Source organism: Chelonoidis abingdonii, chromosome 22 (assembly GCF_003597395.2).
Source record: "Chelonoidis abingdonii isolate Lonesome George chromosome 22, CheloAbing_2.0, whole genome shotgun sequence".
Taxonomy (NCBI): domain Eukaryota; kingdom Metazoa; phylum Chordata; order Testudines; family Testudinidae; genus Chelonoidis; species Chelonoidis abingdonii.
Genome location: NC_133790.1, coordinates 25630774 through 25647551, shown reverse-complemented (window position 1 = coordinate 25647551; position 16778 = coordinate 25630774). Strand labels below are relative to the sequence as shown.

General features: G+C 38.0%; 1 protein-coding gene and 1 pseudogene across 4 annotated transcripts in view; one reads left to right on the top strand and one right to left on the bottom strand.

The window, feature by feature from the left end:
* The window catches only part of MED13L (mediator complex subunit 13L), a 413400-nt gene that overhangs the window by 331883 nt on the left and 64739 nt on the right, over nucleotides 1-16778 (bottom strand). The gene's annotated exons all lie outside the window — the stretch shown is intronic.
* On the top strand, nucleotides 10048-11242 carry LOC142045853 (actin, alpha skeletal muscle-like; annotated as a pseudogene).

Sequence of the window (16778 nt, the reverse complement as noted above, 5' to 3'; positions counted from 1 at the left end):
TTTTTCCCTTTCTTAAAAATAGGAACTATGTTAGCAATTCTCCACTCATACGGTACAACCCCTGATTTTACTGATTCATTAAAAATTCTTGCTAATGGGCTTGCAATTTCATGTGCCGGTTCCTTTAATATTCTTGGATGAAGATTATCTGGGCCCTCCGATTTTGTCCCAGCTGAACCATTGTTAAAATTTGTCAGGGTCACAATATAGAAAAAGCTTCAGTGACCAGAGCCATTTTTGCAAATATTTTGCTTAGACTCAATTTTCAACAGGTTTCCCTAAAAATGTATGTAAAAAGTCCAGACACTGGAGCCTAATCTATACTGCAGCTTCAGATGAACTACTGTTAGACCTGGTTTTAATCTATTTGTTCAGATTTCCCCAGCATACACATTCCTCAAGGGTTCAGGCTAGAAACACTTTCCCCGGCAAAGCTTTTTAAATTTTGTTCAGAAAGCTTACTGGGCACTAGTACATGCAGAATATACTTCAGTCCTTACAGGGGAGGTTTGGAGTCAAGCAGATACCAACCCACAATGAAGATTTTAGTAGGAAGTTTTCTTGAGATCAGCAGCAGAGAGATCAACTAAAATGTCCTCTTCTACTTCGCTGCTCCTGCTCAATAGTCAAGCTATTACTGAGTCAAATACTGCCTCACAAAGGTCTACATCCATTAATTCAAGCCCTGATTCAATAAGTCTATTCTCTGTAATAGACATGAAGGAGGTTTTTTTCCAAAGCCAGGTCTAATATGGAATTAAAAGGAGATGTTAATCACCTTGTGTAGTAACTGGAGTTCGAGATGCATGTCCCTATGCGTGCTCCACTTCAGATGTGCATGCTCCCCATGTGCCTTTGATTGGAACTTTGGAGTCAAGTCTAATACTGAAGACAGGATTGTATTTCCAAGTGAAGCATATGATCTAGAGGCATGAACCAATGCAGTGTGTTTGGAGAAAGTATATACTGAAGTTCAAGTTGCAACTTAGCATATTTCAACTCTAGGAAACATTCTCAAGTAATATCACAGAAGTAGACTATGTAGAATGAGCAAGATCGCTAAAAAGGAAGATCGATAACCATGAGATAATACACCCAGAGATCCATCGAAGAGTCTTTGTTAGAGATTGTGAATCCTTTGTATTTGTTCGCAATGGAGACTTTCTAAATGGCTTGGATCTGTCCACATAGGGCAACATTCCTCTGGCATCCAAGGTATGGGAAGCAGTTTCCCACTTAGTCTAATGTGGATTCAGGGGAAAAAACTGGAAGATGAGTGATCTGGTTAGTATGAAAATTCTGAGAACATTTTAGGAAGAAACTTAGGTTGTGGGGGATCTGCAACGTGAAAATGAGTGTCCAAAAGGTTGAGAGCCACAAACAATCCCTGGAATCTAATAAAGGGATTACAGCTGCAAGGGTCACCATCCTGAATTTCTCTGGTTTCAAACAGAGTTGTTTATGCATTTAAGACCTAATTCCGGTCTCCATCCTCCCCCCCTCCTTCCTCCCCCCCCCCTTAGGGGAAGGGGGAATGGCAAGGAGACCAAAATTGTAACAGAAACCCTTGCCCATGTGCTGAACTGGAATTGGTTCTATAGCTCCTATGCACAGATGAGAGAACTTCCTTTCTCAGCAACGGCTCGTGAGACCGGGTTCTGAAAAGAAACAGGGAAGTGGGGTGGGAGGGAGGAAGGAATGGAGGTAAAATGGACTGAATAACCAGATATTACGACCCCCAAAACCCATTGGTCAGATGTTTTTTTTTTCCCATGCAGTTGGAAATGGGAGGCCCTCAGAAACGATAAAATAAACCGGGTGAGATCTCGCAACCATTTCAGACTTGCTAAATTTTCTTTTATTTGCAGATAGGGATAAGGAGGGAGAGAGAGAGAGAGAAAATCCCTAAGCATGACTTCTGAATCTTTCAAAGTACAAAGAGACTCATTAATAGACTCAGAATTGTTTGAGCCCATCAAAAGGAAAGTCCTCAACAGTGCTCTGTACTTCCCCAGAGAAACCCGACAACTGGAGCCAAGAGGCTCGTTACATCATGGTCACAGTGGAAACGGAGTGTACAACAATATCGGCTGCATCTAAGGAAACCTATAATGATGTTCTTGCCAAAATCTGATCTTCAGTTATGATGGCCTTAAATTGTTCACAATGCACTTCCATTTAAAGTTATTAAGTTTATTATAATTAATGTAGCCATATTTTTACATCAGCGCTTGGTAATTAGCAATTCTGAATTATAAAGTCACTGAAAAATAACTCTTGCTACTGAAGATACTGAGTTGCTTCTGATCCTTGTTATAAGAGGTAGACTTTGAATGATATTGTATACCATGCTCATTAACTGTTATTATCACTAAGGAATTCAGTGATGAGTATGAAAATAAAAATTCTGAGTTCTTGACTGGAGCATATTTTTCTTCAGCATGCTTAAAGATAGGAGTGCCATAGCTGGAGTTTACCAGATGGTATCAGCAGGCTTCAACAAAGCATCATTCCCAGGAGGGCAACTTATGCAGAAGCTGTAGTGTGTAAACTCCCAGGAGTTTAAGATGAGAGTCCTGAACCTCTTCTAAAGGAATTTAAAGCATATCTACAAGGAGCTCCATTAGACCCTGAAATTGTCGAAAACCAACTGCTATGGATGCTGATGGAAGCTTTACAGCCTTACCTGTGCTTGGACGGTGTACGGGGGTGTTATCTGAGCTTGGATCAGAGGCCAGTTTCAGGACTCATTCTATCACCAATCTAAAAATTATTTTTCTTTTTTTCCCCGAGATCTGCTTTTAAAGGAGATGAGCTCTTACACTTGGGCTGCATATGGATGTCTCCCAAGCAACGAAGGGACTGTGAGTTTTCCATTCTGACTAGAGTAGCTTCGTGGAAGGATAAACAACATTTAAAGCCTGGCACAACCCAGAAGTGTTGATGTCCAAAATAACCCCTTAAGCAGGGAAAGTAAAAAGGGAGGGAAAACAAACAGATCCCCCTCAAAACAGAACATCTATATCTGAAGCTAACTATGCCTAAAAATAAAGTGGCCACACTTGACACACTGTCTCAGGCCAAAGTGCAGTTGAGAAGGAACTGAGGGTGGATTAGCCTATAAATCCTTGGTATAGGGCATGAGGGTACCTGGAGTGCATGCATAGGGTGAACAGATTTTGCATGGGGAGCGTGCACACCTAAAGTGGAGCACCCAGAGGGACACTACTTGAAGAACTTTTGTTACTTTTTTTCCCCACTCTTTTTTCTGGATACCTTTTGCTACTAGTGAAATGATGGGTGGAAATTGAAGTAAATTCTCGTTCTGCACACGCTTACAATAATGCATCCATTGACAACTCTGATATATTAATTTTGTCTTTAAAAGAGCTATTTCTTGCAATTATGTTTTGATGCCAATATATCTACATATGTGCAAATCCTGAGTATGTAAATTTGAAAGACCAAGTTATCTAGCTGATGCACTTCCTTTCCGCCCAATTAATATGCCCTTATAATTTACTTACTGGCTTTTCTATGCTGATTGTTAATTATTGAAAAGTGCCAAATACTAGGTTAAGTTTTATGTACCCTTGAGGTGCATGTTTTTCTCTGACTGCTGTGTGAAAATTAAGGTCTGTGTGCAGACCAGCAGGCCTTGTTCTTCTATTTATGTACACCATTGTGCTGTCCACTATTAAGAAGATACATTATTGTGCATCAAGTCCTTCAGGTCAGTGTCAATCAATATGACCTTAATTCTCTCCGACAGAGAATTTCCCTTGGATTATCGCATAACCCTAAATGAGACTACCTCACTAATACTGACTCACATCATCAATATTCTGTCCAGCCTTACAACATGTTGATATTGTGCTAACTTCTGTTTTTCTTGTTTCAAAATGAAGAGATTGGTATGTGGAATTTTCACCTTAAATCTTTATATTGCAAATTACCCTTGAATGTAGAGATGATAGTAACACGTACCATGTTCTTGTCTAACAGAATTCAAGGAAGCACCTTAAGTTTTGTTAATGGAAAGACTGATTGGAACAGTCACTTCTGTATTTTTCTCCTTTGTAATTATGGTTCAATTTTCCACTTCCAAATCCAGAATCTCTTCTTGGTTGTGTGGAAGAATGAAGCCCACAAAAGAAATTTCTCTCTTCGCCGTAAGGCCTAAAACTCTCTAATTTGGTTTTCTATATAAGATAGAAATTTAATTTTTTTTCCCCGGAGACTTCAGTTACTGGTTATTTTTAAATTCTGAATATATGAATGAAGTCACATGAGGATCCAGTTGGAAATCTACTTTCCAAACATGTATTCATAGCGGTCTTCTGGCTATTGAACTGGTTGCCATAGACCTGGCTGGAAATCTTAAGGAGTGTATCAGGAAGTTTCATATAAAAGGAAGCAATTCTAAACAATCTTTTATTATGCTAATTTAAAATACAATTTTATACACACTTCTATCTAGATTACACACATAAGGTTAGACACATTCAAAAGTTTTATGCAGTTCAGAAAGAAAAACATGGCTGCAGAAAGAGCACCTCTGGAAGGTTTAAAATAATTTCCATTAAAGAGAAATCCTTCCAGAAGGGCAGATTCCTGCCTAATAAAGAGTTATAAAGCTTTCACAGTAACTAACAGCATCAGTTATATTGGCATATTTTGTAAGAGCTATTTAAGCATGGACACTTGAAATTTAATATACCACATTTATGTATTTTCTTTCATACATATGTATATATACATACACATTCATAAAGTCACAACATGCTCATGTTACAAAAGCTTGTTCTCATTTATCTCATCACTTTGTCTCCGATTCCAGTTTTTAGCATTCCCATGCCTGTTTCTCTACTCTACAGAGAAGACTGCTTCTGTTTCTTTCTTTTGTGAAGTTTCAATTCCTCCCTGTACATCAGATCTTTAAGATTTAGATTTATTTTTATCCAAATCAGTTCTCTTCGAGAGGACTGAAACTGCCACTTACTGCATAACCTAAATAGATTTGCAATTCAAGAGAACTACAGGCAGTTGTGGGTAAATCATGGTGGCAATAAAACCTTTAGCAAAAGATGCACTGAAAACATCAGAGATGGTACTTATGCTTTTATAGCTGAGAAAGGCCTAACAAAGTACAAAAATAGACTACTTCAAAGTATTTAATCAGGAGCTTTTATAAACGTCAGACAGGACAACAAAAATTAAAGAATACCACCAGCCAGTCTCTCAGTGCTTCTACTTGCTGCAGCTAATGGACCACTTCTTTCTGTCTGTACTTTCAGAGTAGTACTCTTGGCTATGATGTTCAATAGCAGAAGTGAAATAGGAAAAAAACTAAATATTTCTAAGGGCTCTGTAAATACAGCATCTGTCTGCAAGTAAGACCACATATTTTTTCTGTTTCTATAACCCAACATTATTTGTTCATTTTGTATAACACAAAAAGAAAGCATCAAAACAAATCTGGGTAAAAATCCTACAGTCCTTTCTTAGCCATAACTGTCAATGAAAGAACTAAAGGGTTTAAGTCCTGGTGTAGAGTAAACTAATTTACATATGTACAGCTGCACATACATAGCAAAAAGCAAAATCCCTAAAATGATAGGAGTGTAATGTAATTCCTAAAACTGCAAGTGCCTTATGAAAAACAAACTCATATCAATAAAGAGGTGCATATGAAGGACATTATTTTCATCCTGAAATCAAAATCCATTTCCAATTTCAAAATCACAAGATTTGTGCTCTGAAACAACTACTTGATGTGCCATTAAATTTAAGCAATTTCTCTTCAGAGCTGTTGCTATAGCAATCAGGACAGCTAACCTGAAAAATAAAAAGCATCCTGCTACATCCTCACTATACACTAAATAATGCTTAGAAAAAAGCTGAAAAGTGGTTAAGTGAAAAACATCTTATTCCTCTACATACTTGTATATAATTTCAATGGGCCAATGACTTTTACAGGCTAGTGTGAACGTCAGATCCTACCTCCCTAAAATAACACCGAAAAAATTCTATTCTTCTCAGTTTTGTCAAGACCTTTGCAGAAATACAAGTGAACGGCCGTCTGCAGTTTTCTTAAACAACCCAGCTATTTTTCAGAATCATAGGCTCGCTCTTTGGTGTTGTCACAGCTTTAAATATAGTATTTCTATATACAAACTTAAGACCAGCAAACCAGACACTCCAATGACATTTACAGTATCAAAACATGAACGAGTATTCTGTAGCAAAAATATCCATATTTTGCACGTTTCCTCCTGTTTGGATCTCAGAATGTGTTCCCTAGCAAGAAACTACCTTAGACGTTTTCGCTTCCAAAACCTTTCATACTACCTTTATTACTTTTCTTTACGTAAGCGTTTTCATGTAATCTACATCAACAAATATAATCAAAATTTGTGTTTGAAAGGTAACTACAATTAACATTTCATTTTTTCTGAGTATATCAAAAACTGACAAAGAATTAAGGAATTTAAATCATACAGCTTTAAGACTCCTTACTGACGTAAGCAACACTACTAGGTACAAAGTTCTAAAACTTAAAAATATCAATGATCCAACTTAAATAATAACTACAGCATAAACTGCTGCCAGTAAGTTCTTATCGTGTCTACAACAATAAAAATTAAAATTAATCTGTTTCTTGTTTTAATGTGCTCTTATAGTGAGGACTTAGTTAAAAACCATTTCTCTGCAAAAATGCACTGATTCATAGACTGACCAGACACCAGTTGTCACAATACGTGCTTTTAAAAAAAAAAAGAGTTTGCAATACCAGTGCAAAAAAAAAAATCGCCATGTTCACATTATATCCACATGCCCCTAACATTGTTCAATGCTCAAGAGAGGTTTATTTTTTTTCCCCTGAGCAGAACCCTAAATTGTGTTGTTCAAGTTCATTTAAAAAGGAAGTAGTTAGACTTAACACACAATTAACATATCAAAAGTATTTCTTGTTTTAAACATTTTCCCAAGGAGAGTGCAAGTATATCACATGTTCAAGAAAATAAGCATGCAAGAGAAAGCAAACCATAAGGGAAGATTTGCGGAAGGGCTGAAGAGTTCACATTTTTCTCCAATGTTGGCCTTATACTCTCACCCCTAAGACCTTGAATCACAAACAATATTCTTTCAGCTCAGGAAAGAATTTCCTTTGAAGACTTGCTTCTTTTAGTTGACAGGTGAGGTAACTGGTAAGATCCACAAGGAGCTTCCTTCTCTACTTTCATCCCCTCTGTTTGCAGAGCATTCTACCTTCATAGCATTCTACCTATCCAGGAAGCAAGGACTGGTGATAAACAGTTTCCTGCGTAACAGTGTAGGGTGTTGCTCTTAGGCCACCAGATTGAACTGCAAAGTAATGTTTTATCATAATTATAGTATGACTATTACCTTATTTCTTCTAGCATTACACAGTATTTTCTTAGCATGTTAAAACTTGCACAATCTTTCAAATACTTAAATAAATGCATGCATACTTACTAAAACGAAACATTTATTTTAAAACACTAACCAAAACCATTTGGAGAGGAAAGGATAAAAACTGTTTGATCATTTAAGGGCTGTTAATGTTAAAAAAAATTATTTAATTTCCTTCACCCACAAAAAAAAAAAGTTGCCAAGGATGGGCATTACAAGATTAATGCTTGCTTCAGAAAGTGAAAGTGTGTTAATTTACTCACATATGATAATGGGCATGGATATTACATGTTCCTCTTCCTCAGCTGTCTTACAGGAAAATCTGTCACCATCATTCACTCTATATACAGATCTGACTGACTTCACTGTACTGAAATTGAGCTTGCCTTTAAAGGTTGGAAAGGGAACAGAAACAACCAAGAAGCTATTTGCATGAATTAGGAAGAGCCTAGAGCAGATATACTCAACAGGAGGCCTGTGGACCAAATGTAGCCCACCAAGGCTTCATGTGTGGCCCTCCAGCTCAACTTAAAAAAAGTTTATAATTAAATTCCCAAACAGTGATGCGCTGTTTATCATTTGCCTATGACTTCCTTAGTAACTAACTTACTTACTGGCAGTGCTTAATTTGTAATGAAAGAGGTGCCGGGGCTCAGCCCTGGTAAGCCCCAGCATAAATTAAGTTTACTGGATCTTAAGTTCCTGCAATAGCACGGTCTATGATTCAGCTAGAACACTGCCAATTTTTTTCATCAGTGATAGAAATGGAACCGAAAATGAAAGTGAGTGGGATAAACATCGCAAAGTCAATGAAGATAGAACCACTAATACTTAGATTTCAAGCAAGGTCTTTATTTAGTGGTGGCTGACTTTTAAAAAAAAAAATTGTGTCAGGCTTCTGCCCAAATGGCCTTGTCATAAAATCTCAAATTGGCCCACGGTTAGATCTAATTGAGTATCACTGGTCTAGAGCACCAAACATGGGGAAAAATAATAAATGGATGAACATTTACACAACTTTCTCAAACTTTGGTGGAAAAAAGGCAGTTACGGAAACAAGAAGCCAAAGCCTCAAAGCACGAGCCCATGAGCTGGTGGGGGCCAGCTGAGGTCCCACTGGCGGAAAAAGTCTTTCAGGAACCTAATTGTCATGAGAGAATACGGATCTACCCTGAACACAAGAGTGGAAGGCTAATATAGGCTGCCACCTTGATCGAACAGAAGGTGAGGCCCTGCTGCTTTAAGTGAAGCAAGTAATCCAGAATGGACTACAGAGACAACTGGGTCAGGGAGATACTCCGCTCCACTACCCAGAAGGAGAAACGCTTCCACTTTATCATGTAAGTTGCTCTCATGGAAGGCTTTCTGCTCTCCAAGAGAACCTGCTGTACCTGACTAGAGCAGGCTTCTTCCTCTGGATCCAACCATGCAGCATCCAAGTTGTGAGGTGGAGTGAGGTGAGGCTGGGGCCATGCAGTCCCTGGTGGCACAGAGCGGAAGACTGATGTCCCCAGTGGGTGGCCTGGGCTTGCGAAAAGGTCTTCCTCCTTGCTGTCAAAGCCCAAGGAGGGAGAGACTTGTCTCAGGGACCAGGACGATACCAAGCCTGCCTGTCTACCACATTCCTATCGGCTCTCTCTGTGGACCCCCACTGAGGGCCTGTACTGGAATAATGGCTCTTGGTGCCACAACTCCAGTGACCATTGACGGCGTTCGGCGGATCAGTGATGGTACCCCAGCGTCGACACCCCATACTAAGAGAGCAGTGCTGCTCCGCAGACCAGGAATGGGAGCCAGAGGACTGACATCTCAGAGATAGTCAACATGCCCGTGATGATCCTTACCCATGATCCAGAGACCAGTGATGGGGCTCCGGAGACAGGCGTCTCACTCCTCCGGAGCAGTGCCAAGGTCTGGGAGACTGACTCGGATGCTCCTGGCACCAGGGCTCTGGTGACCCGCCTCTGCAGGTCTGTGCCAGACCACCAGTGATCGACAGCGGAACCCTGAGGAACACTGCCTATATCTGGGGACTAATGCCAGGAACTCTGGAAGGTAAGCCAATCCACATCCAGAGGCTGAGGCATGTCCTGCCCTAGGCTAAGTCCCATACGGGACTAACTAATTCTAACTTAACACTAATGGAACTATTAACTATACAACTTTTAAACAACGATATAAAATAAATTTCCTGCTAGGCACAGTTGATATAGGAAAGCTTGCCGAGGCAAGGAGACTTTCCAGCATGGCCTCTCGCAGTAAGAAGGAACTGAGGGAGAGGGGAGCCAGTGGCACCCCTTACACTGGTGCACACGTGCACCACTCCAGAGGGCGCCAGAGCTGATCTCTTACCGATATCACTGAGGGAGAACTTCCAGCACTGGTGCATGTGGTGAGCACACACACCTACAACGGAATGGACATGAGCAAGCACTCGAAGAAGAAGAAGGACGGAGAGGACAACAACAACAACAACAACAACTCACTAAACTAAACACCCAAGAGCAGCAGCAGCCACCTCTCACATATCTAAGCAGCCATCTCTTTCTAAGTCTAAAAGAAGAAATAGCTACCATGTGTGAAGACAAACTGCTTCTCTAGGCTGTGATAATGGTCCTGGGTCTTGTGAATGCAAGCTTTGCTGGTGATGATGCTCCAACAGCAGTATCCCCAGCTACTACAGGACTCCCTTATGACCATGGTATCCTGGCTGGTATAGGGCATAAGGATTCCTATGTAAGTGATCAAGCCCAGACCAAAAACAGGTACTCTTACTTTATAATATCCTATTGAAGATGGCATATTTACACACCGGGATGACATGGAAAAAAAACAGTATCACATCTTCTACGATGAGCTTCATGTTGTGCCTGAGGAACAGCCCACTTTGTTACCTGACGCTCCTCTGAATTCCAAGGCAGACCACGAAGATGACACAATTAATGTTTGAAACTTTTAAACTCTCAGCTTTCTATGTTGCAATTCAAGCAGTACTTTGTTTGCTTCAGATTGTATTACTTGTACTGTATTCGATTCAAGAGATGGTGTTATCCATAACTGGCCAGATTTTAAGATATTTAGACACCTAGTGGTATTTTCAAAATTGCATTTTTGAAAATCCCACTAGATGTTTATCTGTTTCTTTAAGTGCCTTTAAAAAACTGTTAAAAAACTGTCCCAATGTGCCTATCTATGTAGATTGACAATAAACATAGTGACTCCTTTGTCACTACAGCCGGAAGAGAAATTGTCCAGGATCTTAAGGAAAAGCTATGCCACGTAGCTTACGACTGAGAACAAAATGGCTACAGCTACTGCTTCATCTTCCCTAGGAAAGAGTTACATGTCATCAGATGGGCTTCACTGGTAATGAGCATTCCCTTCCTCTCCCCCAAAATTCTTCCAGCTCTCTTATTACTAGGAGATGAAATCTGACTGAATTCACAAAACAACCCTACAACAGCATAATGAAACGAGATATTTACATTATTGGCATACGGGTCTTTCTTAATGTCCTTTCTAGAGGAACTACTATGTATCCTGACATAGTGGACAAAATGAAGAAAGATTACTGCTATAAATCCCAGCAAAATTAAAATTACTGCTCCACCAGAACTTTAATACTCTGGCTTCCTTATTTACTTTCCAACAGACATGGTTCTGCAAACAAGAATATGATGAAGCTGGATCATATATAGTCCACAAATGCTTTTAATTGTGTAATATCACAGAAAGACATATAGCCTATACTCATTACAACCTACTTTTCCCCATAAAACAGTTTTTCATGGCAAAATGCAAATTTAACAGAAACTGTGTATTTTCAGATTTTTTTTTAATTACAAGACATTTATAATATTCATTAAGAATAACAATACAATCATACTTTCCTTTTCAAATGATAGACATCAGTATTTACATCATATTAATGTAATGTGGTATTCCACACATTTATATATCACATAAGAGAGCTCAGATACTATCACCTTAACACTAAATTAACCAAAATGCATGACAGAAATATGGTTACTCATCATATATGTATATATAAAAGCACATATTAGATTGGATATTATGTATATAGTGTCATAATTTAGCATGGCATGCTACAAGATAAAAAGATGCACTCAGAAAAAAAGAAGCCCCGAACAGTTTGTATTGTATATCAGACAAGTATAGAAAATGAAGATAACAGACAAAAGAAGGGTTAGGGAAGGGATAGACAAGGTTTAAAACAAATTCAAAAATATATAAATCATATTATATAGTGAGAACATCATAAATTCTGATCATGACTTGTATATTTGTGAATAAACCGATAATATATCTATATTTGTGTGCACTATTCTATACCCACATATCCAAGACATTAAAGTACAGTCACAAAATTATGACTGTAAAACAATACACTGCAAAAATACAATCTTCTCATTCAGTGGATTAAAAGTGTTCTGTACAAAAACACTTAAATGTTGGAAATATTTGAACTTTACACACTGCTTTAAATTTCTGGAAAATGTTTACTTAAATTGCTACTTTTACCAGTGCTGTTGTGATTACAGTCACTTGAAACACTTCAATACCACACACAGCAGAGTGCCAACGCTAAAATGAACATAACATTTAAGATGAAGAGAAATTATAGCTTATTTAAAAACAAAATCAAAAGAAATTTACAGAAGCACACTTTAATATTATTCCTTGCATAAAATAAAGAACAGTTATAATAAAAAAATATTAATCCAAAGCAGGATATATAAAAACTAGAAGGTCTGTCTTTTCAACACAGAAATAAAGCAGTTCAGTTCATTTGTTATCGACATTCAACAACTTCAATATTTTTTGGAGACAACACACATTGAAAGACAAATATTTAATATTACTCTAGTGCAATATTGTTTAGTGCACTTCTGTAAAACCAACAACCTGCTGAACCAGCCAATGTTTACAACAAAAACATGCTTTTTACATCAGACAATTTGTGCTAACACTGCAATATTTACAGTCCAGTACACTCAGTGCTTTCTGGTACTTGACTAAAATTCAGGACTCAAAGTATTTTCCTAACTGTTAACTTTATTTTTTTTCAACATATAAGAACTGTCAGAATACTTCAATGTTCTTTTCACAAATGTTTAAAAAAAAAAAAAAAAAAGTCTCCACCCACCAACGATACCAGACAAAAATCTAATTTGAATATAAAACTACCACTAATATTCAAAATATTTAAATACATAAGAAAAAGTTTGATCATCATAATTTTAATCAATATAAGTGACACTTCACCAGTGTAAAGCCTGCCTAACTGTGTTTTTAGTGGATTAAATGCAGGGGATATAGATTTCACCTTCTTCATCTAAAGGCCAGTAGTACAGGCCTCTTGCCTTCACTGTGGCTACTCAATTTTATATGCTGAAATAGCATCCAGAAACTCTTTACAGTATTTATACAGTATGCCAGAGCCACTGAATTCAAGAATAAGTATATCCAGCAGCTCCTGCCCCTGGCCTTTGTAAGGCCAGAGACCCACCCACTTTGCAAACACTACCTGGTTATCACAGCCCATGCAATCCCAATTTTGGGTTTAAGGGGTATTTTTCCAGGACAGAAGCAAAGACAACATAAGCACAAAACTACAGGAAAAAAGTTAAAAGCAAAAAAGTCACAAGGTGCCTCCTGCAAGGTGGGATGAGTGGAAGAGCAGCGGACAGGACAGGTCAGGCAAAAATTAAAGATGCCTAGGCAGCAAACCAGCAATAACCACATTGTGCCCTCTTAAATGGCTTTCATGCATTTATCAGAGCAATCTATGAGAGTGCTTTCAAGAGGTGTAAAATGCTAAATGTTTTTGTAAATCTTATAAATGTTCCTCTAGTTTGTGCTAAAGATGATTGTGTCCTTATCTTATATACCCATTACATCTTGGCCTCATGACAGTGCAGTACACTATAAGAGTCATGTATCCAGGCGGGTCAAATACTTGGCAAATATTTTGTTAAATATGAACTATCACCACATGCAGAAGCATCCACATCTCGGTAATGAGAAAGTTTAGTAAATTACTGTGATAGGATAGCCAGCTGCAACACTGAGGAAATGCCATATTCAAAATTATACTACACCTCTACCCCGTTATAACGCCACCCAATATAACACGAATTCGGATATAACACAGTACAACAGCATTCCAGGGGGACGGGGCTGCACGCTCTGGCGGATCAAATCAAGTTCGATATAACACGGTAAGATTTTTTGGCTCTCGAGGACATCATCATATCAAGGTAGAGGTGTATGTTAAATAGCAAGAAACAGCATTTAATTTTAGTGAGCATTACAGCAAATAATGAAAAAAACTCCTTGGCAGCCTCATATTAGGAAACTGTAGGAAAGCAGAGCATTTTCAAGCCTGAGTGTCCAGTAGATTCCCTTGATAAAAGGGAAAAAATGATCGTCCCTGTATTGGACAGTCTACACATTTTCTATAAAAAAAATAGGTTACAACCTCCAGCACCCAACTTTCATTTTTAAACATTACAAAATTATGCCTTGTAACAAAGATATTAGTAACCAAGTTACAAGTACCAATAGGCCTTCATAATGTAACATTTAAAAAAGCTTAAATATATTCAGCACTATAAAGTTCACAGTAACTAGGCTCCAAAACAATATTTAGTAATCCTCAACTGATGCCTTTACATTAACATGCTAAAAGACGAGAAATTCAACATTACCTGACATATACCTAATTTTGCAATAAAATAATTTGTCTAGGTAGCTGTTTTAACATTTCTTTTGCTGCTTCAATCTAAATTCTACTGTCTTCTACATGCATTCTCAAGGGAAAGCTCTGAGCTCAGTATTTATAATTTGCTTCCATATTCCCACTTCCCTTAGTAGACCATCTAAATATATGAACTGAGATTTGAAAACTGCAACACAATCAAAGCACTTTTTTCCTAAAATAGCGAAGGCTAGAATTTACAAACTGCTTTTATCAAACCAGTTACCAGTGAGAAATTGTAGGCATAATTATTTAATCCCATTAAAACAAAGAAATGACGACAGAAAACTGCAAAGCAATTTGAACAATAAAGAGATTTTAAACTAATGTAATAATGAATCGTGCAATCTTGATCAATTTGCAGATACTTCTACATTCCTATATTGTTTACCTAGTTAAAGCAGCATTGTGTTTCACTGAGATTTATAAAAAGCTGCCCATCCAAATATCAAATAACCACCATAATTACTTCCTGCATCAACAACTAAAGTCTCTGGTTTTCTGTCAGCTAATCTTGAGTTAATTAAGCCAAATCAACTAAATTTAGGAGAAAATCTAAAATAAAAACAGCTATTTCTTCCAATATATCTTTTAAACACAATACTTCAGTGTAAGACCCACTTTTTCAGGTTGATTGTCTCATTTATAAGTAGTATAACTCTCCTTCAGATCTTGTATTTTCCCCTTTTTTAAATTCAGGAATTTATTTCCAACTTTTGTTCAGTGCATTATGTTCATTATATAGTACAAGTAAAAACAGAGTTAACTGTACTGACTCATTAAAAGAAAACTGAATAAAAATCTTTCAGAGAGACTATAATCACAGACTTGCCAACATTTTGATTCTGAAAGCAAAACCAACTATATTCACTGATAAACTCCATATACCAGAAGAATGAATGCATGTAGTGGTGAAAGATTGGAGACTGCATTAATTATTTTCCCTTTTGATCCAAAACACTCTCTTAATCAGGTACCGAGAGCAGTACTTTTTTTAAACTTACATTATGTATACCTGATGAAAATATTCATCCTTTGTTTCGCAGAAGCATATTGAGAAAATAGCAGAGTATCCAACTGAGTAATTTCACAAAGTTGTTGGAGACATCTCCCATGTGAAATATTTAAATACATAGTATTTGTATGGTATTAAATGGTAGTATCTGCCATTTGGCTATTGTTACATTCCAACATCAAAGTTTTCTTTTCTAGATTATCTTTCAGTTACAGGATAAAAATCAACTCTGAAAATTATTGTTTAGAAGTAGCCAGAGAGAAATCAATAAAATACGTCCAGCAGAGGGAAATCTCCCAATGGCAATGAGGCCTAGTCCCAAACAGCTCTTAAGTATAAAAATAACACTGTTTATCTGTATCTCTTGTTTTCTGAGGATCTCTCTCTCAATGGCTCACTACTTAAGTCCATGATTCCAGGACAAAACCAGACAAGAGTTCTCATACTATTAAAGATTTGACTCATCCAGAGGAGAGGAGTCAGGCACCCCTCTATTACAGGGAAATAAGACTGATACAGTCACCATTTCAAGGCTTGTTCATTTTGAAAGTGTGAAGTGATAATCATCAGGCAGGCAAGGAATTTTTCTCCCTAATTGCCACACCTTTCTCCCACTCACCCTCCAATCCTAGCCCCTAGTAAAAGAGCACGCACAAATTCCAATCCTAGCCCCTAGTAAAAGAGAGGGAGAATTGAGCACCATGGCGAGGAGCCCAGAGGAGCCCTTTAAATGCCGCCCGGGCTTGGCCGCCAGAGCTGCGGGTGGGGTTTAAAGGGCCTGGGGATAAAATTTTGAGTATACGCGGTTTTCGCTTTACGTGATAACCACGGAACAGAACCCCCACATAAGATAAGACTTGCCTGAATTTGAGATGTACCAACTAACTTGGGAAAAATGTGGCCACAACTAACACAGATTCTACTTCCTACATGACTAAATTCAATCAGAAACTGAAGCTGCTGTGTATTATCTGTTCTGCGCACCTGATTAACGATGTGCTGTCAGCAGCTACTACTACAGAAGAAATGAAAGATGTGAAATCTTGTATCTTGCATCACTGGAGTCGGGGCCATTTTCAAGCATGCAAACAAGTTGAAGGCTTTGTTTTACGCAGTGCGAGACAAGTGTAGAGCTGACTGTGGATTACCTATCCACATTATGCCACATCTGTGGATGAGCTCGTACTTCGCTGCCTGTCCAGTAAATAACATGTAGCCTGTTCTAATGAAATGAGTCTTCTAGATCATCCAGAGTCTGTGGGTTCTAAAGCAGGAACTCTGAAGAGACTGGCAAATAATCCAAATGACCATCAGATTCTGTGCACCAAGGTAATATTTATTTTTAACACTGATGTTTTCTCTGATTACTGCCAACATGCTTGCCAATACAGATGTTTACCAGATCCTGACAACTAAAATCTCAACTGAATTGAGCACAAAAGCTGCAGGAGAAACATATAGCGAGAAAACCCAGCTGTTTTTGGAAATCCTTCTGATCCTGGAACATAAGCACACCAAAAAAAGTGTTCGAAACTTTCAACACAA